Source organism: Podarcis liolepis (assembly GCF_965112155.1).
Source record: "Podarcis liolepis genome assembly, chromosome: 17".
Lineage (NCBI taxonomy): Eukaryota > Metazoa > Chordata > Lepidosauria > Squamata > Lacertidae > Podarcis > Podarcis liolepis.
This window is the reverse complement of record NC_139571.1, coordinates 6,842,378-6,857,646: the sequence shown is the minus strand read 5'-3', so window position 1 is coordinate 6,857,646 and position 15,269 is coordinate 6,842,378. Positions and strand designations below refer to the sequence as shown.

Genomic DNA, 15,269 nt, shown 5'->3' with positions numbered 1-15,269 from the left:
TTAGGAAACACATGGGGTGTTGATTCCTTTATTGTAAATGGGAGACCTACTCATAAATAAACCCCACTGTATTGAGTGGAGCTTACTCCCAGGTAAGGTGTAAGGTGCACTGAGAACTAAGTCCCATTGAGTTTAATAAGATTTACTCTCTGGTATGTTCCTGATCCTATTATTATTATTATTATTATTATTATTATTATTATTATTATTATTATTATTATTATTATTTTATCATCATCATCATCATCATCATCATCATCATCATCTGTCCTTCCTTTTTCCCTGACAGAACCCCAAGGCAGCTTACCGCTAGCAGTTTACAGTGGTACCTCGAGTTACATACGTTTCAGGTTACATACGCTTCAGGTTACAGAATCCGCTAACCCAGAAATAGTGCTTCAGGTTAAGAACTTTGCTTCAGGATGAGAACAGAAATTTTGCTCTGGCGGCACGGCAGCAGCAGGAGGCCCCATTAGCTAAAGTGGTGCTTCAGGTTAAGAACAGTTTCAGGTTAAGTACGGACCTCTGGAACAAATTAAGTACTTAACCTGAGGTACCACTGTATTTCATTCCATTTATCTGTGGAAGGTGTTGCGTACAATCCTTTCCCTTGCACATTTTTTCTTTACAACAATCTTGTGAGGGGGGCTTGGCGGAGAGGTTGTAGCTGGCTCAAGGTGACAGATGTATATGTGCCGATGACGTATAGGTTTGCGGCGAGATCAAATGCAGGAGAAACTTCCTGATGTAGAATTGGAATGTCTCTATTTTCATCTGAGAAATGTTGGAGGGTATGGAATGCCCAGCTGAGAATCCCCAACTCCCGCAATCAGGACCTGCTTGGTCCAGCACCCTGTTCTTGCAGCAGCCAGCCAGATATTCATGGAAAGCCTGCAAGTAGGACCTATTATCCAAGGTGCAGTGGGCGTTTCTTCTCTCTCTCTCCCTTTCCCATGCCCTGAGCCAATCTGCTCCCCCAGGCCATCAGGCATGAATGGAGATTGCAGAAAGGTCCTCACATCCTTCTTCAGCCCCACTGATCATGCTTCTGCTATCCTCACTTAATCCCCAGATGGAGCAGATGGAAGCCACTCCTTCCTTATCCTCTTCCTTGTGTATGGAAGGAAGACAACAATATCATATGGCTGCACATACTAAGCAGACAAACTAAGATGAAGTAAGCCCTGTAGAATATAGCAAGACTTTGTCATCAATAAATATGCTTAGGATAGTGCTGCTAGCTAGCAAAGTTGACTCAAGATCTTCCAACGCTGCCTCCTCCTCCCTCCCTCCCTCCCTCCCTCCCACCCAGCCACCCAAAAAGGCACAGGTGACTATGTGCAATACTAAGAGAATGGAAATGTCAAAGAAAAGTGAATGCCTGGCAAAAGGCAAGCATCTTTCCAGATGAAAAAGACTGAAAGGTCTCAGGAAGAGCCTTGGCTGTATTCAGGTGGAACACACACCATAAATAGAATGAAGTCCTGGTTTGGCTTGATGCTTCATTTTGAATTATAAATGTAGCCTCTGAAAAGATCTGGGGTCCCCCTATCCAGTCCCTGTGAGCAATGTAGGGTTTGGGGGAAGTAGGTGGGTATTGTGCATAACTTTGAAAGGCAGGATTGCTAATATTTCACATTCAATGAAAGAATTTTTGCGATTGATTCTGGTAAATAAATTGAGCGATATGGCTTGACTGCATCTGATCAGCTGGTTCAAGACTCCCTTGAGTAATTTTGGCAGATATACCAAGTTTGAAACCCTAGATGTATCCTCAATTGCCCCGAAAATCACAAGGGACCCATAATAATAACAACCCACCCTACAAATGCTTACATGTGTAACAGATCCTCACTCCCACTCCACACACATTTCTGCAAACAATCTGTATTCTTATGTCTTCTTGGGAGTCAGGCAAACAACCCAGCAGGCTGACTTCGAAAAACACACGCACTGGACTGGGCTGAAAGTTGCACTTAAGAGGAACACTTTCTATGTTCTATGTTCAGATGCAAACATAGTGCAGTCCGGCTATAATGGACAGACCATAGGGGCAAGCCTGAGTCACCATGGACTGGCATTCTCAAGTGTAGATCAGAGCTTGCACTGTCCAACACACAGATTTGAAGGTCAGGTGCAGAGTAGGCAAGCACTCTTTCAAGTGTGAAAGTAATAAACCATGGGTAGGCAACCTAAGGTCCAGGGGCCGGATGCGGCTCATTCGCCTTCTCAATCTGGCCTGCGGATGGTCTGGGAATCAGCGTGTTTTTACATGAGTAGAATGTGTGCTTGTATTTAAAATGCATCTCTGGGTTAATTGTGGGGCATAGGAATTCGTTCTCCCCCCCCCAAAAAAAATATAGTCCGGCCCCCCACAAGGTCTGAGGGACAGTGGATCGGCCCCCTGCTGGAAAAGTTTGCTGACCCCTGCTAGTCTAACACTCTGACCACTATGCTTCCAACATCTGGGTGTCAATAACAAATGGCACTGATAACAGACCCAGGTGAAGCCATAAGTAGTGCTGGGCCCACTGCAGAACTGTTAGAATTCCTGCTCCATGATTGCAGTCATGGGGTTTTTGTCTTTCACATGACGGAATATGTTTTGACTCCACAGAGTGGGAAGTGACGGAGACAGGATGTTTGTATTACTGTGTTCCGTGAAGTGGGACTATTGTCCTTTGTTCTTTTTCTCTTTGCTGTCTGATGCTAGAGAGGGAGGGAGCTATGTTGCAGTGCTTCGTGTGTGTTTATATGTAAATAAAGTAGATCAGCCAAAATGCTGAGTTGCTGAGATCTGTTACGCAACTACGCATACTGTACGGATCCCTAAGTGTGCCGGTGTCAGTTGGCATCAGTCGCTGTGATGTTCGGGCAGAAGAAAGCTTTTGAAGCTCCCGAAGGATTGACCAGGAGGGAGGGAACATGCCAGTCGGGCATGTGTCTCTGCCAGGGTCCTACTCGAGTGTAGGCTGAGCTCTTGACAAGAACTAGCTCCAGATGTCTGTCTGACAAGAAAGGACCTGACCCACCCCTTTAAAAAAGCAGAGCTAAGTTCAACGTCTGAAGTCGTCTTTTGGAGAACCATGATCCCAGGTATCAGAAGCAGTTCTCAAAACTAGCCAGGATCCAACTGCAACCACATGGAGATTTTTGGGTGCCAGGCTGGTGCCTGGGGAAAGCAAAGGGTCACTTCAAGAAGGTTCTGATATATTTTCCTTGGAGCTTGAATTAGTTTTTACATGAGTAGAATGTGTCCTTTTATTTAAAATGCATCTCTGGGTTATTTGTGGGGCATAGGAATTCATTCATATATATTTTTTCAAAATATAGTCCGGCCCACAACATGGTCTGAGGGACGGTGGACCGGCCCACGGCTGAAAAAGGTTGCTGACCCCTGTAATAAACTGTGAAACTTTAAACAGGTCCACTTTGTCCATAAAAAACACTTCCTTCAGACCAAAGCACACAGGAGTGGTGAGCACAGGGCTTTAGGAGTAGTGCCACCACTTGGAGTGATGTTCCCAGAGGCCTAGACAACAGCTTCCGAGCAGGTTGCTGGTTGGTCAGCAGCAGTAGTCAGACAGTTAACCAGCCAGCCAACAAAATGGTGGCAGGTGGGTCTGCAGGTGGGAGGCAAAGATGGGGGCACTGATCTGCTGCCCCTGAACAAGAACCTTCTGGCAAGAGGTTTCCAGGATGCTCTACACATGGAAGTTTATGGAGGCTTATCAAGGCAAGGGGGAAAATTGCAGCCATGGCTCCAGTTGCCTGGAGATGAAATAGCACAGTTCTTAAGAGGTTTGCATCTGTGGTTCAGCAAAATGCCATTCATCACGTTCAATGAGCCTTGTCACATTTATGCAAGAAGGGCAAGAAGTAAAGAGCTTGTTATCAGTGCTCCCTGAGCCAACTCCTGAGGAGAACAGGGGAAGGTTGCCCTTTATTCCTCATACGTGTGAGTGGTTCTAAAACTTGTACCTCAAACACCAGGGCTGGAAATGTTAACAAGCACAAGGCTGTCCAAACGCACGTATCTCCCAAGGTTTGTGTTCTTGTTTCAGATCAATATAAAGCTAGAAGCTAAAATGTGACACAGGCTCCTAAGAAGAAAGAAAGGGGGGGGGGAAAGCCCCATGGCCATCTACAGTTTTCAATCTTCCCCTGCCCTTCCCTGCCATGAAATCCCACAACTGTCACACGTTAAGAGAGGCCAAGGTTGCGCAACACTTCATTGGGTTTTGAGGGGCTCTTGAGCTAGATGCCCTCTGAGCCTTCTCTTCCTGAGTGGGACCACTTCCTCACCACCATCACGCCTGCCCGCTTGCTTGTCCTCTCCCTTTGGACTCCATCTGTAGCAGGGGTAGGCAATCTAAGGCTCGGGGGCCAGATGCAGCCTATTTACCTTCTCAATCCGGCCCGCAGACGGTCCAGGAATCAGCATGTTTTTACATGAGTAGAATGTGTCCTTTTGTTTAACATGCATCTCTGGGTTATTTGTGGGGCATAGGAATTCGTTCATTTCCCCTCCCCCAAAAAATATAGTCCAGCCCACCACATGGTCTGAGGGACGGTGGACTGGCCCACGGCTGACCCCTGATCTACAGCAATCCTGCCCAGAAGGAAAGGCTTCATTGTCTCATCTTCCTCCTCCATGCTTTTGTCTCTGCTTGCCCATTTGGAGAAAGAAATGGAATTACAACTGTCATTCTAAATAGCACTGAATATAGTACTATATTCCCCATTAAAATCCTTCAGTGTCCTTGGGAAATATGTCCCTGAGTTGTTTTCCCCAACAAATACATCTGTTAAATGATTTAGTTATTAAAACACAGGCAAGTAATGGAAGTATAACAGGGGAAATAGTGGAAAAGGCATATACCGTATTTTTTGCACCATAACACTCACTTTCTTCCTCCTAAAAAGTAAGGGGAAATGTCTGTGCGTGTTATGGAGGGAATGCCTACAGGTGGCATGCCTACGGATTTTCCTCCTCTAAAAACTATGTGCGTGTTATGGTCAGGTGCGTGTTATAGAGCGAAAAATACGGTACCCAGATTTATATACAACATAGCTGGAGACTGAATTAGGCTGTCTCATAGGTTTAAGTTCGATTGGGGAAGATGATCTTGAAAACAATATAAAGGACCCCACATGGAGTATTTTATGGTTAAACAAACCATTTAAATCAATATCAGCTAACACCAGAGAAATACTTCTCAAAATTTTACAACAGTGGTATCCTATGCCGAACCAAATGGCACATATTATGCCCTCTGTCGATTCCAAGCGCTGGCAAGGCTACCACAATAAAAGGGTATATTTACGTTTGTGGAGGACATGCCCATATGTTGAAAGGTTTGGGGCCTTATTTCATGTTGAAATGATAAAAATGACAAACACACTGATAGATGTCACTCCATAATTGTTTATTTTATTAATATTTACAGGATCTAATCAGGTGATAAGTTCTAAGGGTTTGATAGCACATTTACTGGTGAAAGCTAGAAAAACAATAGTACAGAACTGGAGAAACCTCGACAATGTGTCTTCAAAGACTTGCCACAGAAACATATGATATTCAGTGGTACCTTGGTTCTCAAACTTAATCCGTTCTGGAAGTCCGTTCCAAAACCAAAGCGTTCCAAAACCAAGGCATACTTTCCCACAGAAAGTAATGCAAAATGGATTAATCTGTTCCAGACTTTTAAAAACAACCCCTAAAACACCAATTTAACATGGATTTTACTAACGAGACCACTGATCCATAAGGTGAAAGCAATAAACAATGTACTGCAGTCACACAATCAATCAATCAGTAGCTGAAATAGGTTCCACACAGTCACACACACACAAAAAAACAACAAAAAAGAGCCACAAAAACAAAAACGGAAAATAAATAGCAAAAACAGACAGACCTCAGCGTAACACTCAAAATGGAAGTGTGGCAGTCAAAACAGAAGTGTGGCACTCAAATTGGAAGCATAACACTCAAAACAGAAGTGTGGCACTCAAAGTGGAGCATGTTCGACTTCTGAAAAAGTTTGCAAACCTTCACACTTACTGGTACTTCCGGGTTTGCAGTGTTTGGGTTCCAAGTTTGAGTACCAAGGCGGTGGAGAACCAAGGTACCACCGTATAGTAATATCAGGTGGAAATTACTTTATCCACATGTTAGCTACAAGGAAAAGCACAGCTACATAATTTTAGCGCTGTGTGGCAGGATTTTATTCAATCTGCAAAGGTCACTGGAGAATACAGGGCATTACCAGAAGGGGGGGCGAGAAGGGTGTGTTGGGTTGGTATCTTCATCAACTATGGGCAACTGATTAGAATACACTTAGAACCATGGTGTGAGATTTAGATAAGATATATATGTGACAGATACTTTATCATTTCAATCGCCTCCATAATGGTTTTGTGGTTTTGTGGTTATAGCATTTTGTATTTCATTTGTAGACTTTGAGATTTTTGTTTCTGTATGCTGTCCTTGCTATCAGTGTCTATCCAGTGGCAAAGGCGAAGGAAGGAAGGAAGGAAGGAAGGAAGGAAGGAAGGAAGGAAGGAAGGAAGGAAATAGAAGAGGTTAAAATAGTAAGATAGAAAAATAAGATTCAGAAAATACAGAACTTCCAATTCTTCATCTGTCTGCTATATAAAAACAATATTCACTTCATTCATCCAATCCAATACCCCACAAAACCACTTTCTATAAAGAAATATTATCTACAATCCTCAAATCCAGATGTCATTATTTCTTTTTGTTTTTCACGAAAAAAGTCCATGAGATGTTAAATATTTGTTAATATTTATTTGTTAAATATTTGTTACACCCTTCTGAGTAATACCCCTCCCCACCTTCTCACTATATAGAAGGATCTGGCAACTTCTGTTTCAGTGTATCTGAAGAAGTGTGCATGCACACGAAAGCTCATACCAAGAACTAACTTAGTTGGTCTTTAAGGTGCTACTGGAAGGAATTTTTTTATTTTAACAAATGTTAACAATGACTTTTCTCTGACTAAACATGTCAGTTTTGCCATATCAACTAAGTCCGCCAGTTTTAGCAGCCATTCTAGCAGTCCTCCCGTTTTTGTGCATACAAAAGTCTAGAAGCCGTAATCATATATTGTAACAAAATTCTATAGCTCTTTTCTAACTGTATATCCATAAGTCCCAGCAGGAAGAGTTCTGGTTTCACTTGAAAATCAATGAAGCTACTTTCAGAGTTTTGCTTGTGTGCTTTACTTTTTAGGAACTCATCAATGCTGCCTCAGGATTGGGTCTCCCATGCTACATTTGTGGGGTTACACTTCCTACATTTCTACATTCCAGCTAAAAACTCCAATTGGAACTGCTGACACAAATGTATGTACACCTTTGAGACAGCAGTGGAAAAAATGCACCTAATTAATTCTTATTAAAGGCTCATTGCCATTAGCCAGCCTGTTCTCCGTGATTCCCCCCCCCCCCCGTGTTTCTTCAGCTTCCAGATCCAGCTGTCATTTTGCTTCTGTTCTTCATATAATAACTTTATAAGCTTTTATTAAATGAACTTTTTTGCTACATTAGATGCATAGTGTACCTGGGAAGTTTAGGCTGCTATTATAAAGGCTTGCAACTAGGTGCGGAAGGAAAAAGTTTTCATCTGCTTCTGAAAGTCTTGGTTGTATTCTCTGACAATTTAAACAATCTGCTTCTTGGAGTAAGTGCTGACAAGATGCAAGTATCACAAATGACTTATGACATTTTGCTGCCTGCTTCTATTTCCTGAGCAGCACCTTGGGCCTCGTTACTACAATCATACTTAGCATAATGTTAACTTTGCTTAATGAGCTGGAAGCTTAGGCAAAAAAAGTGAACAGAGCTTGGTCACAGAAGGTGCACTGAATTCCAATCTGGCAAATCAGAATCAGAAAGTTTTGTTAGAAGGTTTACATAACACGGTTTGTGTTCACCATGGCTTGACATAATGCCTGAACAATAATTGCAGTTGTTGCTCCACCTCTGGAGGCTACCACCCTTGCGAAAAAAGTGCTAGGCAGACAGAAAATGAAAACCAACAAGCAGCTCTTACGCTTGCCTAATTATTTGAAAGGTCAACCATTTGTTTCGCTTTCTAGCTATGGTTAACACGGTGGTGATGTCTGAATTGGGCTATTGCCTTGTGAACCACTTCATGGCACAATCTTAGGTGTGTTTATGCAAAAGTAAGTCCCACCCACTGAGAGCCAGTGTGGTGTAGTGGTTAAGAGCGGTAGTCACGTAATCTGGGTAACTGGGTTCGCGTCTCCGCTCCTCCACATGCAGCTGCTGGGTGACCTTGGGCCAGTCACACTTCTTTGAAGTCTCTCAGCCCCACTCACCTCACAGAGTGTTTGTTGTGGGGGAGGAAGGGAAAGGAGATTGTTAGCCGCTTTGAGACTCCTGAAGGGGAGTGAAAGGCGGGATATCAAATCCAAACTCTTCTTCTTCTTCTTCACTGTGTTAAAACAGTGCACACTCATTAATTTAATTTAATTAGAGGGAGGGATTAAAACACCAAGTGCTTCTGATCATTCCATCAGCGAAAGCATTTTCGCTTGCCAGATGGAACAATCACGCTCCCTGTCTCATTTTGTTCTGGGGGTTCTCCTGACTCCCCAGAGTAGATCTGAGGGAGCAACGGGGAGGAAAGCCCCCTTGCCCTGGTGAGATCCATTGCACTGACTTAGCTATTTCTAACGTTCTTTATATGTCTACCTATGTTTTAAGGATGCGGGTGGTGCTATGGTCTAAACCACAGAGCCTAGGGCTTGCAGATCAGAAGGTCGGCAGTTCAAATCCCTGCGACAGGGTCAGCGCCTGTTGCTCGGTCCCAGCTCCTGCCCACTTAGCAGTTCGAAAGCATGTCAAAGTGCAAGTAGATAAATAGGTAACACTCCGGCGGGAAGGTAAACAGCATTTCCATGCGCTGCTCTGGTTCGCCAGAAGCGGCTTAGTCATGCTGGCCACATGACCCAGAAGCTGTATGCCGGCTTCCTCAGCCAGTAAAGTGAGATGAGCGCTGCAACCCCAGAGTTGGCCACGACTGGACCTAATGGTCCCTTTACCTTTACCTATGTTTTATTGTGCTTTTAATTCTGTTGGGAGCCACCCAGAGTGGCTGTGGAAATCCAGCCAGATGGGCTGGGTATAAATATTATTATTATTATTATTATTATTATTATTATTATTATTATTAGTTCTCAGGGTGTCTCACAGCAAGAAATAAAATCATAGGTGAATAGGATCTCAACCTGAGAGTTTTGATTAGTAGATCAGATTCAAGGCATCGTTATTCTTCATAACATCCTTTTGAGGAGGGCAGTTCAGAATACTGATGTAATATATATGAAGCACCAGAGAAATTCTGAATCTGCAGATGTATCTGTTATGGACAAAAGTCCAATGCTGGGATGATGAGTCAAGAATCACACCAGGGTGGAAAAAGAAAAGATTTATTCAGACTGCAGTAAGAAGGTACAAGGGAATCAAGTTCCAAAACCTGCCTGTCTTTTTACAGAATAGCTCGCACATCTTATACTATTTAATTCCATACATTAATAATACTATGACTCTATTGGCTTTTAGCATTCAGCGTAAGCAATCACTATGGCAACCTAGTATTTCTTTTTTTCTTTTTTTTTGTCTGAAGTCATCTTGCAAAGTCAGCATCAGCTTCTCAGTTAAGCAGGTTAGGGGGTGATGGAACGTCTGGCAGTTTTAGCTAAGTTTGCTGGTCGGTACATTTTGGGGGGAAGTGGGAGAGGTGAAAATGGCAAAATCTAAATGTGAGGTGGGGTGTCAGACTATTGCAATGGCAGGTGTCAATGTCAAGGTCAACTATGTGGCTTTTAGAAGACACCTGGAGGCAACTCTGTACAGTATTGGGAACTATTTAATGTCTGTTTTACAATTTTTAATGTGCTGTAAGCCACCCAGAGTGGCTGGGGAAACCCAGCCACATAGGTGGGGTATAAATGATAAAAATGTTGTTGTTGTTGTTAGTATTGAGGTAGGTGGGGTGTGTGAGAAAAGCCAGCAAGTTGCAGAGAAGGCTAAATTATGTCTGCCTTGATTTGCCTATTATCTGAAGCAAAATGGAGTCTCTTTGGTTTTCCTCTTCTTGGATTCCCATCATAAATTTTCTGTCACAACTATGAGCTTGCCATGAAAGCAGATTAGATAATTAAGTGTTGCTGGTCTACACACACACACACCCCTGTTATAGCTAGCTAGAAGATGGCTAAAATTAACACCGTTTATAGATAGACAGAACTGGAGTTCCAGAATATTGCTGATATTTCTGTCATACACGCCTATGATTTTTACACTTGTAAAGAACTGAATGTGGGTCACAATCCCAGAAGGTCCTTTGAGCGCGTGTTGTGGGGATTTCACACCTTTTGTTTTTCTGCCCCCTTTCCTTCTGAAAACTGCACATCTGGGTTGAAAGTCAGATGAAGACACAGGAAATTGTAGGTGGGGGGGTATACACAGGGCCAGATTTAGGTTTGATGAGGCCCTAAGCCACTGAAGGTAATGGGGCCCTTTATTTGTCCAGCTGTCCTTTGTCAACAACAAATTGTCGCTGTTTTTTGTGTTGAATATATGCTATATGGTAATTTATGGACCTAACAGGTATCTATTTGCCATTTGCACATAACATAATATGTATCATATCAAAGTAACTGATATAGAAATGAGCGAACCAGTGGTATTTTAGGGAGCAGGCTAGCAGGCGGGGCCCATTACTTACATCATAGGAGCCTACACAACACAAAACACTGTTGCTGTATGTAGGTTTTATTTTATTTGTTTTTTATCTTATATTTGTCATGGGCATAGCCAGGACTTATGGGGGGGGGGACTTTATGTTGCGGGGGCAGAACTGAGTTATCTGTGACGCAATTGGACAGTTAGTTAAGTATTTTTATTTATTTACTGGATTTAGGGGGACAGCTGCCATCTGCACCATGGGCATAGCCAAGGTGAGGACAGCTGTCCCCTCTAGATCAAGTAAAACAATAAAAAATATACTTAACTAACTGACCAATCACATTGGTTCTGCCCCCCCATCAAAAGGCCTCCCCTCCCAACAAAAAGCATGGCTATGCCCATGCCCTGCACCCCATGGCTAAGAGCGGTGGACTCGTAATCTGGTGAACCGGGTTCGTGTCTCTGCTCCTCCACATGCAGCTGCTGGGTGACCTTGGGCCAGTCACACTTCTGTGAAGTCTCTCAGCCCCACTCACCTCACAGAGTGTTTGTTGTGGGGGAAAGGAGAATGTTAGCCGCTTTGAGACTCCTTCGGGTAGTGATAAAGCGGGATATCAAATCCAAAACTCTTCTTTTTCCTAACCACCCCTTGAAGAAAACAGCCCTTGAGAGCGAGGGAATGACACAAAACCCGCTTGCAGCTTCATTTCTTCTTCCGCTGCTAAACTGAGCACTTTGCCATTTTTGGTAGCAGTGTATTTTAGCCCGGGGCCTTGTGGCTCTAAGGGGAGGGTGGAAAGCTGAGCTTGTGACAAAATATTCAGAACAAAGGAGTCTGGGGCTTAAAAGGCAGAACTGAAAGGGGCAGGTAATTCGAGGCCATTTCTTTGCGGAGGGAGACGTTAACATTTAGAATACTGTGTGCTCTTTTAGTCGCCAAGTCTCAAAACGGGTATCATAAAGCTGGGGAAGGTACAGAAACGGGCAACAGCAATGACCCAAGAGCTGTAGCATCTCCCTTAACAGGAAAGGTCAAAGCAATGAAATTGATTTAGCAGTATATACTGGGGGCTTACAGATCTCTAGATTGAGGGACAGTTCGTTTATATCCCATGTTCCCAAAAGTACCAGTAAGAGGAAAGTGCTCCTTCACACAGGGTGTGTCTGCCACTTCTCATTCAGGGATTCAAATTGGGAATGCTGGATATTTTCAGTCCCACATTTTATAAGGGAAGGAATCCCCACGAGCATGTGCAGGAAAAGTATCTGTAGAAGACTTATAAATCTACAAAAAAAATATTATTATGAGTCCATAGCACATGAAGATCAGCGAATCTCAAAAGAGTCATCTACCTGGGGACCAACACAGTGAATGTAGGGAGAATTGATATTCGGGTGACCAGGAAAGCAACCAATGGGCTGGGAAACCTCTGAGTCAAAGATCCCCCTCATCATTTACAAAGTAGCCCGAACTTAAGCAATAAATTATTTCACAGTACCAGACGTCTCCACACATCTGACAGACTGTAATATGGAGTTAATACTTGCCTGTCCCCGTAGAGTTTTTATAAAGCTTTTCATTTTTAGAAAAGGGATACTGGACTAGTCAGATCCACCAGTACTACTGAATAAAGTTGCTGCAATTCAAAGTGGTGTTCAAACCCAATGGAAACAACTAAATATTTGTTTATTTGTGTATTTGTTTATTTCAGATCTGGCTCGCTCATTCCTTTGGAACTGGCAGCTGGGGTGTTTATTTCCACATTTTGTATCCAATCTTTGCATAAGCTTACATCTAACAAAAAGGTGTCTTTTAAAAGTTGAAGAATCATACTGGTATTCAAATGCATATTGCCTCCAAGCAGTTGCCAAATGTACTAAACGACCAGTACTCTGGAGTTATGATTTCTGATGTTCTGAAAGTTCAAAGCAAGCTGCATTGCAACTGCCTCAGAACTCCAAGGAGTGGTTGCTGCCATGCTCAGACCAGCTTCTCTCTTCTCAGGTCTTCTCTTAGGTCAGACACACGAAGAGAAAGCCCTGGAAAAAGACCTTGCATACCAGAGACTAGCTGAAGAAGTGATTTCGTGTAGGTGCATATAGGCAGCACTCCTCAGTTCCCCACCAACATAGCAGTGTTTTCTCAGATAAGAACAAATTGACTTTTATTTCCTTTTGTCCTGTCTGAGAGCCACTTGGTAGGCTTTTCACATTGTGTGTGTGTGTGTGTGTGTGTGTGTGTGTGTTTGAGAGAGGGGGGGGACTAAAGTCAGAAAGGATTATTTACTGAACAGTAGCGGGTGGCGCTGTGGGTTAAACCACAGAGCCTAGGACTTGCCGATCAGTAGGTCAGTGGTTCAAATCCCCACAACGGGGTGAGCTCCCGTTGCTCTGTCCCTGCTCCTGCCAACCTAGCAGTTCGAAAGTACGTCAAAGTCCAAGTAGATAAATAGGTACCGCTCCAGCGGGAAGGTAAACGGCGTTTCCGTGTGCTGTTCTGGTTCGCCAGAAGTGGCTTGGTCATGCTGGCCACATGACCCGGAAGCTGTACGCCGGCTCCCTCAGCCAGTAAAGCGAGATGAGAGCCGCAACCCCAGAGTCGGTCACGACTGGACCTAATGGTCAGGGGTTCCTTTACCTTTACTAGCTGTATTAATTTGTTGCACCAAACTTTCTTTCAAGGGTTGGATCATGCCTGACATTTTAACAATGGAGAGGGTAGGGAGGGGAGCAGAGGAGGAGTAGACAAGAGCCCAATTATCTGCATTGAGGGGGTCCAATAGAACAAAAGGGGTTGTGCGGTTGTGCAATTTCTTCCCCCTGGGGAAGTCTGATTCCTGGCACTTATGATTGCAAGTACAGCAGACTTTTCCATTCCAACGTCTCAAGGTGGGAAATGCAGAATTTGCCCTAGAATGATGGCATTGTTTTAGCTACACATCACTATTTGCCCAAACTTTAGGAGATTTATTTATTAAATTTATTTTTTAATTTCTATACCGCTTTATATTTTTAATAAAAATCTCAAAGCTGTTTACAGCATATTAAATCAATAAATCAAGAAAACATTAGCCGGGTGATGTTCCACCTAGGCCAGGTGGAAAGGGCCTTGCAGGGAGCAGCCTCCGTGCTTTACAGCTGGGCGATGTTCCTCCAGCCTCAAGAGGAGCCTCTTCAGTAGGGCTGGTGAGTGTGGGCCTCGCCCCCTAGGCCAGGTGGATATCCATATGATATTGTGTCTAAGTATCTAACGGTTATCTTTTGTCTGTGTTTTTCTCCAGCATGCCTTCTATCGCCAGCCTTCCCAGTACCAAAGCTAAAGTTCCACCCCAGGCACATTATGGCTCCTTTCCAGTATGGCTGTTGTGCAGGGTATTCTGTTTGCAACTGGGTGCCTTTGTCCTGGCTCTTATTGGTTGCGTTATGAACATCTGCTCCACATCTGCTAATCTTGAATGGAGAGTGTGGCAGATTGAGAACACCATGGGCAGCAACAAACCTGGCATTGTGGGCACTGGGATCTGGGGCGCCTGTTCTGTGTGCAGAATGACAATGAAGAAGATCAACATCACATCCATACCATTAAACGATGAGGAGTCCCTACCCTCTGAAATCATCCTTGCCCAGGACTTGATGCCATTGGCCTCAATTGCCAATGTGGTGACCGTTTTTGTATGGCCTTTGTGCTCTATAACATATTTAAGCCGGGAAAACACGATGATTTCATCATCACCTTCTTTTCCATCGGAGCAATTGTGGACTTGGCAGCAGGTACATTGGTACTTATTTCCATTTCATGGAATCTGCATTCTATATTAACAAACAAAGGAATTAAGCTTCCTGAGGTTTTGGGAGTGCCTCCCATTGAAACAGAACAGTGTGCTGGAATTTCTATCTATACTTGGTTTAATGCAGCAGCTTCACAGATCTTAAGTGGAACGCTGGTTCTGGGTGAAAAATATTTTTGGAAAATGAGTGAAATAATCACTTCCAAGCAAAAATTTGTAGACGACCCAGAAAGTGTTACAGGCACTGAAAGCCCAACGCTTTCAGTGAGGGCATTACTGTATTACTCTTCTGTGACACTTGAGTGTGAAGAAAAACCCACTATTTGGTGGAGATATCAAAGGAATATTAAAACGGAAACCATGCCAGACTCATTAGGAGTGTGGCTAAGGAACGGCTCCAGTCCTGTGACTGGCTTCTTTTAAATCTTAGCAAGGAAGATTCTGTATATTTATTATCAAATTTGTTCATTTTTATCTTTCCTTATGCATATTATCTTTAATTTTTTTGTTTTTAACTGAATGTTCCTGGGATGATTACAACATAGGGTGAAATATAAATTGGGGGGGAATGAAAAGAATCAAATTGTCATATCTAGATGTTGATTTTGATCTCTTTTAGCAATAAAAAGAATGTTATCTCATTGCAAACTTATGCTGGAGTGCTTATTTTGCTGCAGACTCTATTGTCTATCGTGCTTTTCAAGTTTTCTGCATTTCAGAAACACTGCAATTCGCAAAAGG

The 15,269-nt window shown here is 43.3% G+C and overlaps 1 protein-coding gene and 1 long non-coding RNA gene across 2 annotated transcripts in view; one reads left to right on the top strand and one right to left on the bottom strand.

Moving 5' to 3' along the window:
- The window catches only part of PDE4A (phosphodiesterase 4A), a 384,429-nt gene that overhangs the window by 295,411 nt on the left and 73,749 nt on the right, over positions 1–15,269 (bottom strand). The gene's annotated exons all lie outside the window — the stretch shown is intronic.
- LOC310697041 lies at positions 10,527–15,176 on the top strand. The gene is made up of 2 exons (XR_014520897.1): positions 10,527–12,829; positions 14,022–15,176. It is a non-coding gene; the product is annotated as an uncharacterized lncRNA (long non-coding RNA).